Source organism: Bos taurus, chromosome 3 (genome assembly GCF_002263795.3).
Source record: "Bos taurus isolate L1 Dominette 01449 registration number 42190680 breed Hereford chromosome 3, ARS-UCD2.0, whole genome shotgun sequence".
Lineage (NCBI taxonomy): Eukaryota > Metazoa > Chordata > Mammalia > Artiodactyla > Bovidae > Bos > Bos taurus.
This window is the reverse complement of record NC_037330.1, coordinates 98,925,831-98,939,888: the sequence shown is the minus strand read 5'-3', so window position 1 is coordinate 98,939,888 and position 14,058 is coordinate 98,925,831. Positions and strand designations below refer to the sequence as shown.

Sequence of the window (14,058 nt, the reverse complement as noted above, 5' to 3'; positions counted from 1 at the left end):
TTCTAGGCAGCAAATCCCACCAACTATCTATTTATTAAGATTCTGCACCAAGATCCTTGTATTAATTTAGTGAGCTGGGTAGGGCAGGTAGTATTTAATACATGAGACTTTAACCAAAAGCTTCATAATAGTCAGAAAACCACAAAACAGCAAATAGGAACAATTTGGGCTAGATATTTATTTGGTCTATAATAAAGTCAACAAATTTTCAAGTTTGTGGAGATAGGAGACAAATACTGCATACCCACAAACTAACCTGTATTAGTGCCAAGTCAGTGGTCTTTTCTTGGCTCCTCATACATTCTCTGGGCAATCTCATCCACTCCCATTGCTTCCGAAGCAAACATACCAAACTCTGTCTGCCTCTCTTCCAAGTTTCACATCTGTATTTCTAATTGCCTACTGGATTCTTATTGCTGTTTAGTCACTAAGTCAAGTCTGACGCTGCAACCCTGTAGACTCTAGCCCACAAGCCTCCTCTGTCCATGAGATTTCCCAGGCAAGAACACTGGAGTGGGTCCCCATTTCCTTCTCCAGGGGATCTTCCCCACTCAGGAATCAGACCCTAGGTCTCCTGCATTGCAGGCAGATTCTTTACCACTGAGCCGCTGGGAAGTCCTACCCATTGGATATCGACATCTAAATATTATAAAAGCAAAACACAGACCCCAAAGTCCTTTCTTCACAGCTCATTATTTGCTATGTTTTTTTATCAAATCTTAGAGTTAGAATCTTTAGGCCCTGTGTATTCTACTTCAATCCTAACAAGAATTGTTTAAAAGCAAGGTAAGGAAGGAGAGAGTTATTCATTCTGGTGCAGAAGTCATTCAGAAAATTTTTTAAGTTAAAGTCAGAATCTGGAAATATTTACAAAAACCAAATCCTATTTAAAGTGCCCTTGTAAGGTTGATAAAATGTCCCTCTTAGAGGTATCTGGACTTCATGCAGCTTCTATGGAATGCATGTTTTAAACTTTAAAGTCCTTCTATGCTACTTGGTTGTCATGGACAACAATATTCAGATTGATAGTTGTAACTTTCAGAAGTAATAAAGTGCCGTTTTTCTTTATTAAACAAGAGTCTTAAAACTCCTTATCTGTCTCTTCTTCCTTTATGCATTAAGATAAATAAAAAATGTTGACCTATTATTTCTCATTTCAAAAAAAAACCCATAGGAGACAGTTAATTGATAGTAACACACAAGCAATTAAAGCTAATGTAGTGAAAGTAATATCATGTAACACTTATACCTAGCAAAACATATTCTCCCTGGATAATGGCATAGTTGTGTATCAAATGGAAACCATCAAGTCATCCTTATCTCTCCTTTCTCCCTCTTCCCCAATATAAACTGTCCATCTCCACTGCCTCAGTTCCTGACTTTATTAGCTCTCACCAGATTTACTGAAAAGTCTCCACAGTGCTACCAGAAGGGCTGCCTTTGTGCTCAGTCAAAAAGGGTTGAAAAGCATTAGTTGCTTAGTCGTGTCCAACTCTTTGTGACCCTAAGGACTGTAGCCAGCCAGGCTCCTCTGTCTATGGAATTCTCCGGGCAAGAAAACTGGAGTGGGTAGCCATTCCCGACCCAGGGATGGAACCTGGATCTCCTGCACTGCTGGCAGATTCTTTACCATTTGAGCCACCGGGGAATTATTGCTATATAAATCTGACCAAGTTATTCTCTGGCTTAAAGAGTTGATGGCTCTTCTTTCAATTCAGTTCAGTTCAATCATTCAGTCTGTCCAACTCTGTGCAACCCCATGAACTGCAGCACGCCAGGCCTCCCTGTCCATCACCAACTCCCGGAGTTCACCCAAACCCATGTCCATTGAGTCGGTGATGCCATCCAACCATCTCATCCCCTGTCTTCCCCTTCTCCTCCTGCCCTCAATCTTTCTCAGCATCAGGGTTTTTTCAAATGAGTCAGCTCTTCACATCAGGTGGCCAAAATATTGGAGTTTCAGCTTCAACATCAGTCCTTCCAATGAATATTCAGGACTGATTTCCTTTAGGATGGACTGGCTGGATCTCCTTACAGTCCAAGGGACTCTCAAAGAGTTTTCTCCAACACCACAATTCAAAAGCATCAATTCTTCAGCATTCAGCTTTCTTTACGTCTTCTTTCAATGTCCATCCAATTACTCAGTCGTGTCCGACTCTGTCACCCCCATGGACTAGCCCGCCAGGCTCTTTTGTCCATGGAATTCTTCAGGCAAGAACACTGGAGTGGGTTGCCATTCCCTTCTCCAGGGGATCCTCCTTGACCCTGGGGTTGAACCAGGTCTCCTGATTTGCAGGCAGACTTTTTACAGTCTGAGCCACCAGGGAAGCTCCGGCTCTTCTTCAGAATAAAGGACTTTCAGAACCTGGCCCCATCCTATTATCCCACACATCCCTTCACTCCTACATCACATTCAGTGGATACTGGCAGTATCCACGCACACCTACTGTCCCTTTTATTGGGAAAGCCCTGGTAAACTCTCATCATCCTTCACAATCCAATCCGAATATCAACTCCTCTGTGAAACCGTCTCCTAGATACCATGGTGGTGTTACTACCGACTGTGTTCACACCCACAGCATTTTCACGCTTTGTTATTTATAAATCACTTCCAGCCGACCACGAACTTTAAACGTTAACCGATCCCTTACTATGTAGCTGGAGAAGGAAATGGCAACCCACTCCAGCAATCTTGCTTGGAGAATTCCATGGACAGAGGAGCCTGGCAGGCTACAGTCCATGGGGTTGCAAAGAGTCAGGCAAGATTGAGCAACTATCACTCATTACTATGTAGCTGTCCGAGCATACTGGGCTTCCGTCCAGACATTTTTACAGTAAAAAATTAATATGATAGCATGTTATCGATTGAAAACTTTGTTCACATACCTAAGTACAAATGATTCCCAAGGAATTCATCGTCCCGATTCCCTTTGCGTCATTAGTCCAGGCTCCTAGTCCGCTGAACCCAAAACAGGCAGCAGAGGGTTGCCCACCCTCGTCCCCCAGGCTCGCAGAGGCCCCCGGGGGAACTGAAGCACAAAAATACTCACCGCAATCTCCGCCGAGTTGAGGTTTGTTTGCTGGGCCGGAACAGAGTCCAAGGAGAACCTCTGCCAACTCGCCCCGCCTCTGGGACGTTGAGGGTCGCGGGAACCGGGGCGGCAAATACAAGCTCGCGAAACCGAAGCCCGCGCCACGCCTGCTGACTGGTCGGAAGCCCAACCCATCAGGGAGAAGGGGCGGTGCCGGACTTGACACTCCCGGTCTCCGCGACGCTATGGTGCAACAGCCAATCAGAGCCCTGCACCGGTCCGACGCCGACCAATCCTAAACCTCCGTGGAGAAAGAAGGGCGCCACCCGCGCTCCTGGATCAGATTCCGGAGGATTTAAACACTTCAATTTCGTCAACGGTTAAGTTCCGGGGTGGGGCGGGACTTGCGCACGCGCAATGAAAAAGCCCCGCCGGGCGGATGAGATGGCAGAGGAAGCCGGAAGTACTGGCTTCTCTGGTTCACTCTCGGCGGCTAGAAGCGAACCAAACGCCTTGATTAAATGCACAAAAAGAGGGGAAGTTCCGACTTCTTCCAATTTCTTTCCTAAGAATCATACTCGCCTCTCAACATAAAAGATTTTAATTCCTTCCTGTTTGAACCGAAAAGAACGTGGCCATTTGTAAGCTATTTATACTTACCTTCACAATGAATGGGCTTCTCTGATGGCTCGGTTGGTAAGGAATGTGTCAGCAATGCAGGAGTCCCTGGGTTGGGAAGATCCCCTGAAGAAGGAAATGGCCACTTACTCCAGTAGTCTTGCCTGGGAAATCCCATGGACAGAGGAGCCTGGCAGTCCACAGTCCATAGGGTTGCAAGAGTTGGACACAAGTGACTAAACCACCACCCTCCATAATGAATATTGGTATTAGGTATGGTATTGGTATTGTATATATGACATATGATATTAGTATTAGTGTGATGATTTATAGTTATCTTCACAAGTGTTGATAATCGCGCCTTCACCGCCATTATCTTAATCGATTGTCTGAATAGCAGAAGTAGGTATTATTGTCCCTATTTAACAAGGGAGGACATGTAGAAGATCACACAGGTAGATAGTGCAGAGTCCAGATTTGAAATGTCACTTACATTTCTCTAGACTTTTGTTAGTTTCCTGAGCAATGTGGGAGTGTCTTAATGTCTGAACTGCACTTGTAGGCTGTTTTGTATGACTGTGCATCCACCCTTTTGAGAGAGTGAAAACACTATCTTGAAAAATGTATCAAACAAGCCAAGAAATATGTGCTCCAGTGTCAATCTCTGCTTTCCTGGAAAAATTCCTAGAATCTAGGGAACACATTTTAAGAGAAATGCTGGTGAGTTCCTCAGATCTGGTGTATGAGCAGGAAGAGCCTCAGACAGTGATGCATGTCTGACAAAGCCTTGGATGACCCAGTGGAGAACTCTACAGCAAAGATTGCCCATGAGAGGAATCCCACATTAGGCAGAAATGACCAGAACCCTTGCTGTACCCAGTCATTGCCTGGAACTTACCATAAAGAGCAAGCACCATCGTTAAGGCAGATCTGGAAGACCACAACAAGAGGCTGCCAGCCAAGTGTATTGTTTGCTGCTAATTGTCACGTTCTTTCTAGAGATAGATCCAAGTGACACACTTTGATGGCTGCCATGGTTTACATTAAGTGCAAAGGCCCTGGGGTGAGCATTTTCTGACATCTTCAAGGGAGGGTAGGAGACCAGTCTGTGCTGAGCAAAATGGGTTAGAAGACTGTCAACAGTTGAAGGACAGGAGGTGTTGGTAGATCATGGGGCATTTCAAGGACTTAGCTACAGTCTTGAGTTCTACAGGAAGCCAAAGGAAGATTTGAAATAGGGGACTGTCAAGATCTGATTTTAGGTTTTAAAAGCATCACTATGGAAGGGGACGAAAGAGGATGAAATGGCTGGATGGCATCACTGACTCGATGGATGTGAGTCTGGGTGAACTCCGGGAGTTGGTGATGGACAGGGAGGCCTGGCGCGCTGGGATTCATGGGGTCGCAAAGAGTCGGACACGACTGAGCGACTGAACTGAACTGAACTGATGGTTGCCACATAGAGAATAAACTGTAGGGGGCAAAGGCAGAAGCAAGGAGACTAGTTAGCTGCTGCAATGACATAAAGGAGAGATTGACAGCTTGAACTGGAATGGTGGCAATGGAGGTGGTGAGAGGTTACTGGATTCTGCATATATTTTGAAGGCAGATTCAAAATTTGATTAGAGATTGAACTTAGGATGTAAAAAATAACTTTGTGTGGGCTCCTTATGATTTATGTTTTTTTTTTTAAGAACTACTTTAAAATATCTGAAAGAGAAACGTAAGATGATATGAATTAAACAAAAAGGAAGGGGCAAGCATAACACACAACTCCCTATTCCTTAGGTGTAGGCTGGACATAGTGACATCTTTCCAAAGTGGACAGTATGTTAAGGAGTGGAGGAAAGAGTAACTTAACAATGGAGAAACCTGACCATTAGTATTTCAGCCATGTGATCAAGGTCAATATTAATAGTCATGCTGATACTGTATATACTTGATATGGTATGATGAAAATGGCACTTTACCTGTGTGGTCTTCCTTCCAATAACCTATAAATCCAAACTTATCTTGAGAAAAACATCATACAAATTTCAACAGTGAGGAACCCTAATAAATGTCTGACCTGTACTTCTCAAAACTCAAGGTTATCAAAACAAGGAAAGTCTGAGAAACTAACTAAGAGGAGCCTAAAGAGATAACTAAATGTAATGTGGTATCAAGACTGGAATCATGAAAGAGAAAAAGCAGACCAGGTTGAAAACTAAGAAAATGTAAATAAATTCTGGACCTTAAGTAATAATAGTGACCAATATTGGATAGGTAACTGTAACACATGTACCATACTACATATGACCTGTTAATAACAGGGGACTCTCAGGGTCGGTAATGAGAATCTGTACTATATTCTCAAGTTTCCTGTTAATCTAAAACTGTTCTTAGAAATAAAGTCTGTTTAAAAAGAAGAAAGGGGCCGCCACACTCGCCCTCTGTGATGGCCCACATTCTGTGGAGTGTGTTTCTCTCTAAACAAATCCACTTCTTACCTATCAAAAAAAAAAACTAAGAAAGGAATGGGCAAGAGGAGAATTGAAGTATATGCTAATTTTTTGAACAACAGCAATAAATAAATGCCTTCTTATATGCTTAATAATAACTCAGTTCAGTTCAGTTCAGTCACTCAGTCGTGTCTGACTCTTTGCGACCCCATGAATTGCAGCACGCCAGGCCTCCCTGTCTATCACCAACTCCTGGAGTTCACCCAGACTCACATCCATCGAGTCAGTGATGCCATCCAGCCATCTCATCCTCTGTCGTACCCTTCTCCTCCTGCCCCTAATCCCTTCCAGCATCAGAGTCTTTTCCAATGAGTCAACTCTTCGCATGAGGTGGCCAAAGTACTGGAGTTTCAGCTTTAGCATCATTCCTTCCAAAGAAATCCCAGGGCTGATCTCCTTCAGAATGGACTGATTGGATCTCCTTGCAGTCCAAGGGACTCTCAAGAGTCTTCTCCAACACCACAGTTCAAAAGCATCAATTCTTCAGTGCTCAGCCTTCTTCACAGTCCAACTCACATCCATACGTGACCACTGGAAAAACCATAGCCTTGACTAGACGGACCTTTGTTGGCAAAGTAATGTCTCTGCTTTTCAATATGCTATCTAGGTTGGTCATAACTTTCCTTCCAAGGACTAAGCATCTTTTAATTTCATGGCTGCAGTCACCATCTGCAGTGATTTTGGAGCCCAAAAAAACAAAGTCTGACACTGTTTCCACTGTTTCCCCATCTATTTCCCATGAAGTGATGGGACCAGATGCCATGATCTTCGTTTTCTGAATGTTGAGTTTTAAGCCAACTTTTTCACTCTCCTCTCTCACTTTCATCAAGAGGCTTTTTAGTTCCTCTTCACTTTCCGCCATAAGGCTGGTGTCATCTGCGTATCTGAGGTTATTGATATTTCTCCTGGCAATCTTGATTCCAGCTTGTGCTTCTTCCAGCCCAGCATTTCTCATGATATAATAACTCAGACTTCAATTAAACATTTTATTACCACTGGACTTCTAAGCAGGATATACATTCAATGCTATAGATTAAAAAAAATGCTATGGCTAGAGTGCTGCTGCTGCTGCTAAGTTGCTTCAGTCGTGTCCGACTCTGTGTGACCCCATAGACGGCAGCCCACCAGGCTCTGCTGTCCCTGGGATTCTCCAGGCAAGAACACTGGAGTGGGTTGCCATTTCCTTCTCCAATGCATGAAAGTGAAAAGTGAAAGTGAAGTCGCTCAGTCATGTCCAACTCTTCACGACCCCATGGACTGCAGCCTACCAGGCTCCTCTGTCCATGGGAGTTTCCAGGCAAGAGTACTGAAGTGGAGTGCCATTGCCTTCTCTGATGGATAGAGTAGATATTCTTAAAACTGAATTACAAGTAATTACTGACTTCATTTTTGAATTGGAATGATTCAGCTTCCTATTTAGGACAAGCTGGAGGAATCCAAAGGGCTTATTCCTTAGGTATTAAAAATTTTTTGGAATATGATACAATGTAACAAGCATTGACCCTGGGCATCTGGCCCCAGTTCTGTCATTTAAACTCTTTAAGATTGATTTTCCTTTTTTGCATATTGTACATCATCATAAAAAAGAGTTAAATCATAATAGTGTGAAAATTAATTAAAAGACTACCTATATATATTAAGTGTACCAGCTGTACTAACAACTGACAGTGTTAATAAATAAGCAACACATTGCTGTACATACATAAAGATGAAAGGAGTAATTTGTTAAATTAGAGAATAAGCTTAGTGAACTCAAATCTACAGATGCTCTACCAAGGATCTACTACAAATTAAGCTTTGTGCTAAATGGCATGGGGGATTGGAAGGATGTGTTCTTAAGCAAAGAACAAGGAAAGCCCAATTTTATAGGGGCGTGTAATAAGAGGTAATTATCCAAAGCAAATATGAATTATTGTTAGATTGCAGCCTATTAGATAGACTGAATACATACCGTGGTATTCTTTGATCCTTGTTTATATAGGCTGCTGCTGCTGTTTAGTGGCTAAGTCACGTCCAAGTCTTTGCAACTCCATGGACTGTAGCCTGCCAGGCTCCTCTGTCCATAGGATTCCCCAGGCAAGAATGCTGGAGTAGGCTGCCATTTCCTTCTCCCAGGGATCTTCCTGACCGAGGGATCAAACAAGTATCTCCTACTTGGCAGGCGGATTCTTTACCACTGATCCACCTGTTTTATGTCATTTCAGGACACCATGGAATTGCTACGGCTACTGGCCCCTACACAGAAAATCTATCAGTCTTATTTTTCAAATTTTAAGAGCTTTAATTTGCTTCACAGAGAATCATTTCCAGTATGTCATGCTTTTTTAAAAATGTGTTTTTTAAAGTTGTTGCACAAACAACACTATAAATTAAAAAAAAAATGTAAAGGGAAAAATTAATCCAAAGTTCTACATTCTAACATAACAATTGTTTTCATTTTTCCTATTCCCTTACAGTCCCTGAACATATGACATGGTCTTTAAGATTAGACCTGGTAAATGTTCAGTGTTATAAACCCTGATGTGCCTGCTAACAGGCTCGTCATGGGAATTAAAGAGCTATTGTTATCACCAGGAACAGGGAAGCTGGAATCAGTTACCAGTTCTGCCCTTATTTACAAAACACCCAACTTTCCCTGTCTCTATTTACACTTCTAAGCTAAGCTGGACTGGTGCTTTTAGAAAATGACTACAGCTTTGCTTTTAAGGAACATCATATTTTTAAGGAGGATTGTTAATCTGTCAATTTATGTAGAATTTCTTTGAGACTCAAACCTCTTGGGAGAGGTAATAATAACAATGTGTCAAGTCATGTTGACTCATTTTACTTATTTTTTGAAAGCTTGAAGTGTTTTGGAATAAAGACAAGAAAGATCAAATAACATATTGGTAAATTCTCTGTAAATAATGGCTCAGCTGATTTTTTTTTTAATCATCATCCTGATTTTGCAGGCAAAGAAACTGTGGGTATAAGCAAACTACCTAGGCTTGCAAAGTTGTAATAGGCAAAAAATGCTGGAAGACCTGCTGAAGACCATCATTTCCCTTCACTGGTTAGCCTGCCATTCTGCAGTATGCAGACTGAGCTCAGCTGACAGCATCACTCCCAGGAGGGTAGGTGAATTGTCTGTTGCCACATTTGGCACATCAGCTTTTAAAAAATCATGTTTCTTTTAACCAGTGCTCTCAGAATCTTTGATAAAAGGTACTTTGATAAAACATTACAGCAATAAGTGCAAATCTGAATAACATCGAGTCTTCCTTTTAGAACCTCCATTAAGCATCAGGTTATGTAATGGGCTAAGCATCCCTCCAGGAAATAGATCACAATGTAATAGATGGCTATGAAGGCCTCAGGGCAAAGCATATGGCCTGCCACCTACCCACCTGTGCCACCCACAACCTGCCCTGTCTTTGCTCCATCACCCAAACTGATCCTAGAAACCAGTTCCTAGCTATACTCAAGAAAGGAATTACAGGGCAGCAGTTGTCAAAGACCATTGTAGATAGAACTTGAGTGGCAAGAGCCAAGTTACATACTCTAAATTTTCCAAGAACCTTGGAGTTTCCTTAAGAGAGTAAATCACGTTGTAACAGTAACACGTTTGTTATGTTGTATAGAATCATCAGACATAGTCTCTGCCTTCAAGGAGCTCTAAACCAAGTGTGTGGATACACAGTACACCACAGTGCTACAACAGAAGTAAACATGGGATGGAGTAAGTGTGGGCCGGGTGGTGGTAGTGGGTGTAGAAACACAAAAGAGGGGCACCTAACCCAGTCTTGGGAATTTAGACAGCGCTTCCCAAAGGAGGTAAAATCTGAGCTGAATCCTGAAAAATGAATAGCACGTCAAACAGATGTTGTCAAAAATGGAAAAATCAAAGTATGGAACAGATATTTAAAGTGCAAGTATGATAAATAGGACATAAGTGGTGAAAAGGCCCTACTTCTTAAGACCCTTGAGAGTTCCCTATGAACACAGCTATACTCTGGTAATAGTATGCACATACTGAATATATGTTCCAAAGACTTAATGTACTTGATAAATAAACACATATGGGTAGGAGTGAGTTTTGAGGATAGCTCTTATTTTTACATCTTTCGAGATCAGTCTTCACATCTGTTACAGAACTTACTTTGAATGGATTTTGTGCCTATGGAACTTTTTACCTCCTAAAGGTTCAGTACTGTATAGGATGAATGCATATTTTGAAGCTGTACATTCTAAGTTTGAATTTGACTTTGCTAGCTAACTGCCTCTGTGTCTTTAAATAAAGTACTTCCACTTCCTGGCTCTTTTTCCATCTGCAAAATGACAGCACTAACTTCATTATGTGTATTTTATAAGGCAAGGCCAATATTCAGCCAACACACAACTGGTAATATTGTGTTGGTGGTTAAAAGTGAATTATTTCCATGTGAGTTGGATGTAGCTACTTCCCTGAGAACTTGGGACACCTAGGACTTCCTCATGATCCCACAACTAGAGGACTGACGCCAGCATAGCAAATCCTGGCACAGAAATCGCAACAAATATTCTGATTGTATTAATTATTGAAAAGTTTGAATGTCATCCCAAAACTAAGTAATAGAGTGAAATGCTTGGCACATAGTGGATATTCAATAGATATTAATCGAATGTATTTAATCTATGGATTCAATCTATGGATTTAAGTAGAGAATAGCTTCTATTAGGTGATAGCCATTTATTCAATATATACTCACTGGCACATTCCTATTGGGGGTCTGATTGTTTGCATCGAGGGGGAACTCACTGAATCTCTGCCACCTCCACAGATTAAGAGCACTGATATAAGGCTAAAGCAAAATGAATTCTTTGGGGACAAATTCAGGACTAAGGTGCCAAGAATTAGACCTTTCACTGTGGACAAGCAGACAGGTTAAATGTTCGAGCATCAGAGTAGCACAGTGTCTTTTATGAATGCTTGCCTCCTTGGCTTGGCTCCATGGGACCACCTGGTGTAATAAACAGGTGTTTTGGAAAACCTCTTCCATGTGTCTCCTCTCTACCCACAGCACTACTCACACTGAACACTCTGGTCACCAAAAGTGTGTGATATTTGGGCTGGGGGCAGGGTTCCCATACCAAACATTCCTTGTAATCCATTAACGTTTGTTATATAGCAAAAGATAACCAGAGTAGGCCCAAAGAGACAACAAATAATACGTTGTTTTCTGCTTAGCCCTGATCTTTCTGGAAAACCCTTGGTAGAGATGGGTATCTAGGTTTCACTTTTTTAATATCTTTCTTCTTTAGTTAATTTTCCTTAGTTGCCTAACATGGTTGGCAGGAGATGGGCACAGTGCAAGACACTAAGTACTGAGCCCTTGTAGTCAAATTCTCCAGGGAGTCAAAGAAAAGTTACTACAAATTGCTATAAGTATACAATGAAGTTTTGTACCCAGACTCCTTCCTATGTGGAATCCTTAGTTCTGGTGGTCTCTATCATGGGAGCTAGAATGATTATCTTTTTGTCTCTTTCCTAATTTATGTAAAAAGGGCACAAGGCCTTCATCAAAAACCAAAGAATAGCCTCCTAGACCCTTTTCCACAGATCCCATCCCTGTAACATCTTTCAGCTCTGGCAATTATACCAGATGAGATAGAGAAAAGTCATGCCCAAAAGAAAAGAGGCACATTTGCTTCAATATGGCCTTTTTTTGTACTCCTACCACCTCATAATAATATGACCAGTCATTCTCATTTCCAGCTGACATATATCCTACATCCTCCTCCCTGGCAGGTGGAAGATTGGGAGACTTCCTCTGAGCTTGAATTGGACTTTTACCACCAGGCATTCTGCCAGGCCAGAGGGCAGCAACTATAGCCTGTGGGCACCTGTTTTGGTATAGACTTACACCCTAGCAGTGGTTTTTACATTTTTAAGTGGATTTAAAAAATGAGAGAATAACATTTTGAGGCAGGTGCAAATTCAAATTTCAGTGTCCATAAAAAAAGTTTTTTGGAACATTATCACGTTCATTTGTTTATGTATGATCTGAGGCTGCTTTTTACTATAATGGCAAAGTTGTGTAGCTGAATGGAGATGCTAAGCCACCCAAGACCTAAAATATTTATTGTCTGGCTTTTTACAGAAAAAGTTCGCAGATCCCTATGCTAAGTACCAGGACGTACCTTCAAGAGGCACAGTAGCAGCAATTGGATAACTGTCCTTCTTCTCATCAAAAAACTAAACACAGTAGGATGGTGTGAGGTCATCTATACCAATGCTTTCATTTCACCCTTCTCTCCATTTCCTAGTTGGAAGATGAAAAACTGAAGTTCCAAGATTAGCAGGAGTTTCCTAAGGTTACAGTGATTTATTGGTAGCATAGAGACTAAAACTTAGGTCTCCCTATTCTAAGTCAGATGTCCTTGCCTATTAATCCTCCTTGAGTCCTAATATTTACTGTACTAAGTGGGAAAAGATCTTGGACCAGGAATGTACTTTGTTACCTGGCACCATATGGTAACATGAAGACTTTGGACTTAACAACTCTACCATTCCTTTCAGCCTTGATGTTCTCTGCTTTTAAAGGAGATAATGCTGACTCTATAGCAACAACAATGAAAACATCCAGCTGAATTCCAGCTCCTGCTGCTTACTGGCCAGCTGTCTTCAGACAACTTTTGGCTTTGGTTTCATTTGCAAAATGAGTATAATAGTAACATCTATGTCATTAAATCAATACAATAGTAACTATGATAGGGCTCAATAAACAAGGGAAAAACAAGGGACTGAAGGGAGAAGGGATTAGAGAGGCAAAGAAAGAGGGTGGAGAGAAGAAATGGAAAAGAGAAGTAGATAGGGAGAAGGAAGGGAAGTCAGAAATGGGAAAAGAAGGGGAGGAGGATTGGAAATAAGTAAAAAAAAAAAAAAAAGTGGACAAGATGGGGGAAAAGATGAAAAGAGGCCGAAAATAGTGTGTGAGGGAAGAGGAAAAGGGTTGTACAGGGAGAAAGAGAGTGGTGGTAGCCAGATAAGGCTGTGCCACCATCCTCCCCTCCTGTCTGTATCCCTTCCTGGCACTCTGCCCTCAAGAACTTAATTTCACTCTTGTAGTCCCTCTCTTCAAGCCAGTACTATCTCACTTAAACTTCTACCTGGATGATAAATTGAACACCCTGGCCTCTCAATTCTAATAACAGGGTGTGTATCTGCTTCAGTCTTCCACTCCCATGGGCTCATCCCAGATATCATCAGCAGCAGAAACTCACAACCTTTGATACTTCAGTTCCAAACATTCCACTCAGATCACCAGCTCATGTGCTCAAGTACTCCACTGCCACCATTCTTTGACATCAGTACTTCTAATATCTTCCCTGGTTCCTGTCCACTTCTCCATTGTTAGCCCTCACATGCCACCATTTGCTTTTCTGCCTGATTTTGATTCTGCATGTGCTGTGCTGGCTCAGTCGCTCAGTCGTATCCAACTCTTTACAACCCCATGGACTGTAGCCTGCCAGGCTCCTGGGTCCATGGGGATTCTCCAGGTAAGAATTACTGGAGTGGGTAGCCTATCACTTCTCCAGGGGAATTTCGAGACCCAGGAATTGATTCGGGGTCTCCTGCATTGTAGGTGGATTCTTCACCATCTGAGCTACCAGGAAGGTCCTTGATTCTGCATAAACCATCATAAACATTCTTTTGCAAACATTCCCTTAGTCTTCTCTCTTTCTGTTTTACTTGCCTAGCAAAACCCCAATCCTGGATTAGCCCAACTGTTTGCCTGCCCTTCTCTCTGCCTGTGCCTGAATAGTCTAATGTCTTTAATGATTTTAAATCCATGATCTCAAAAACCAAATGAGCTTTTAATACTTCCCAGAAGTCCTATTGATTAGTTTTCTTTAGAAAAACACACTTTATACTATCAAAGATGTCT

General features: G+C 41.9%; 1 protein-coding gene across 3 annotated transcripts in view; it reads right to left on the bottom strand.

The window, feature by feature from the left end:
- STIL (STIL centriolar assembly protein) overlaps positions 1-3,222 on the bottom strand; it is a 53,710-nt gene extending 50,488 nt beyond the window's left edge. The window contains exon 1 of one of the 3 annotated variants that reach the window (XM_024987201.2): positions 3,051-3,222. The gene's annotated coding sequence lies outside the window, so the exon portion shown is untranslated. Of the gene's footprint in view, positions 1-2,886 lie in introns of all 3 variants that reach the window. The other 2 variants (XM_024987195.2, XM_059883263.1) reach the window with 2 other exon arrangements.
- Between the last annotated feature and the right edge of the window lie 10,836 nt (positions 3,223-14,058).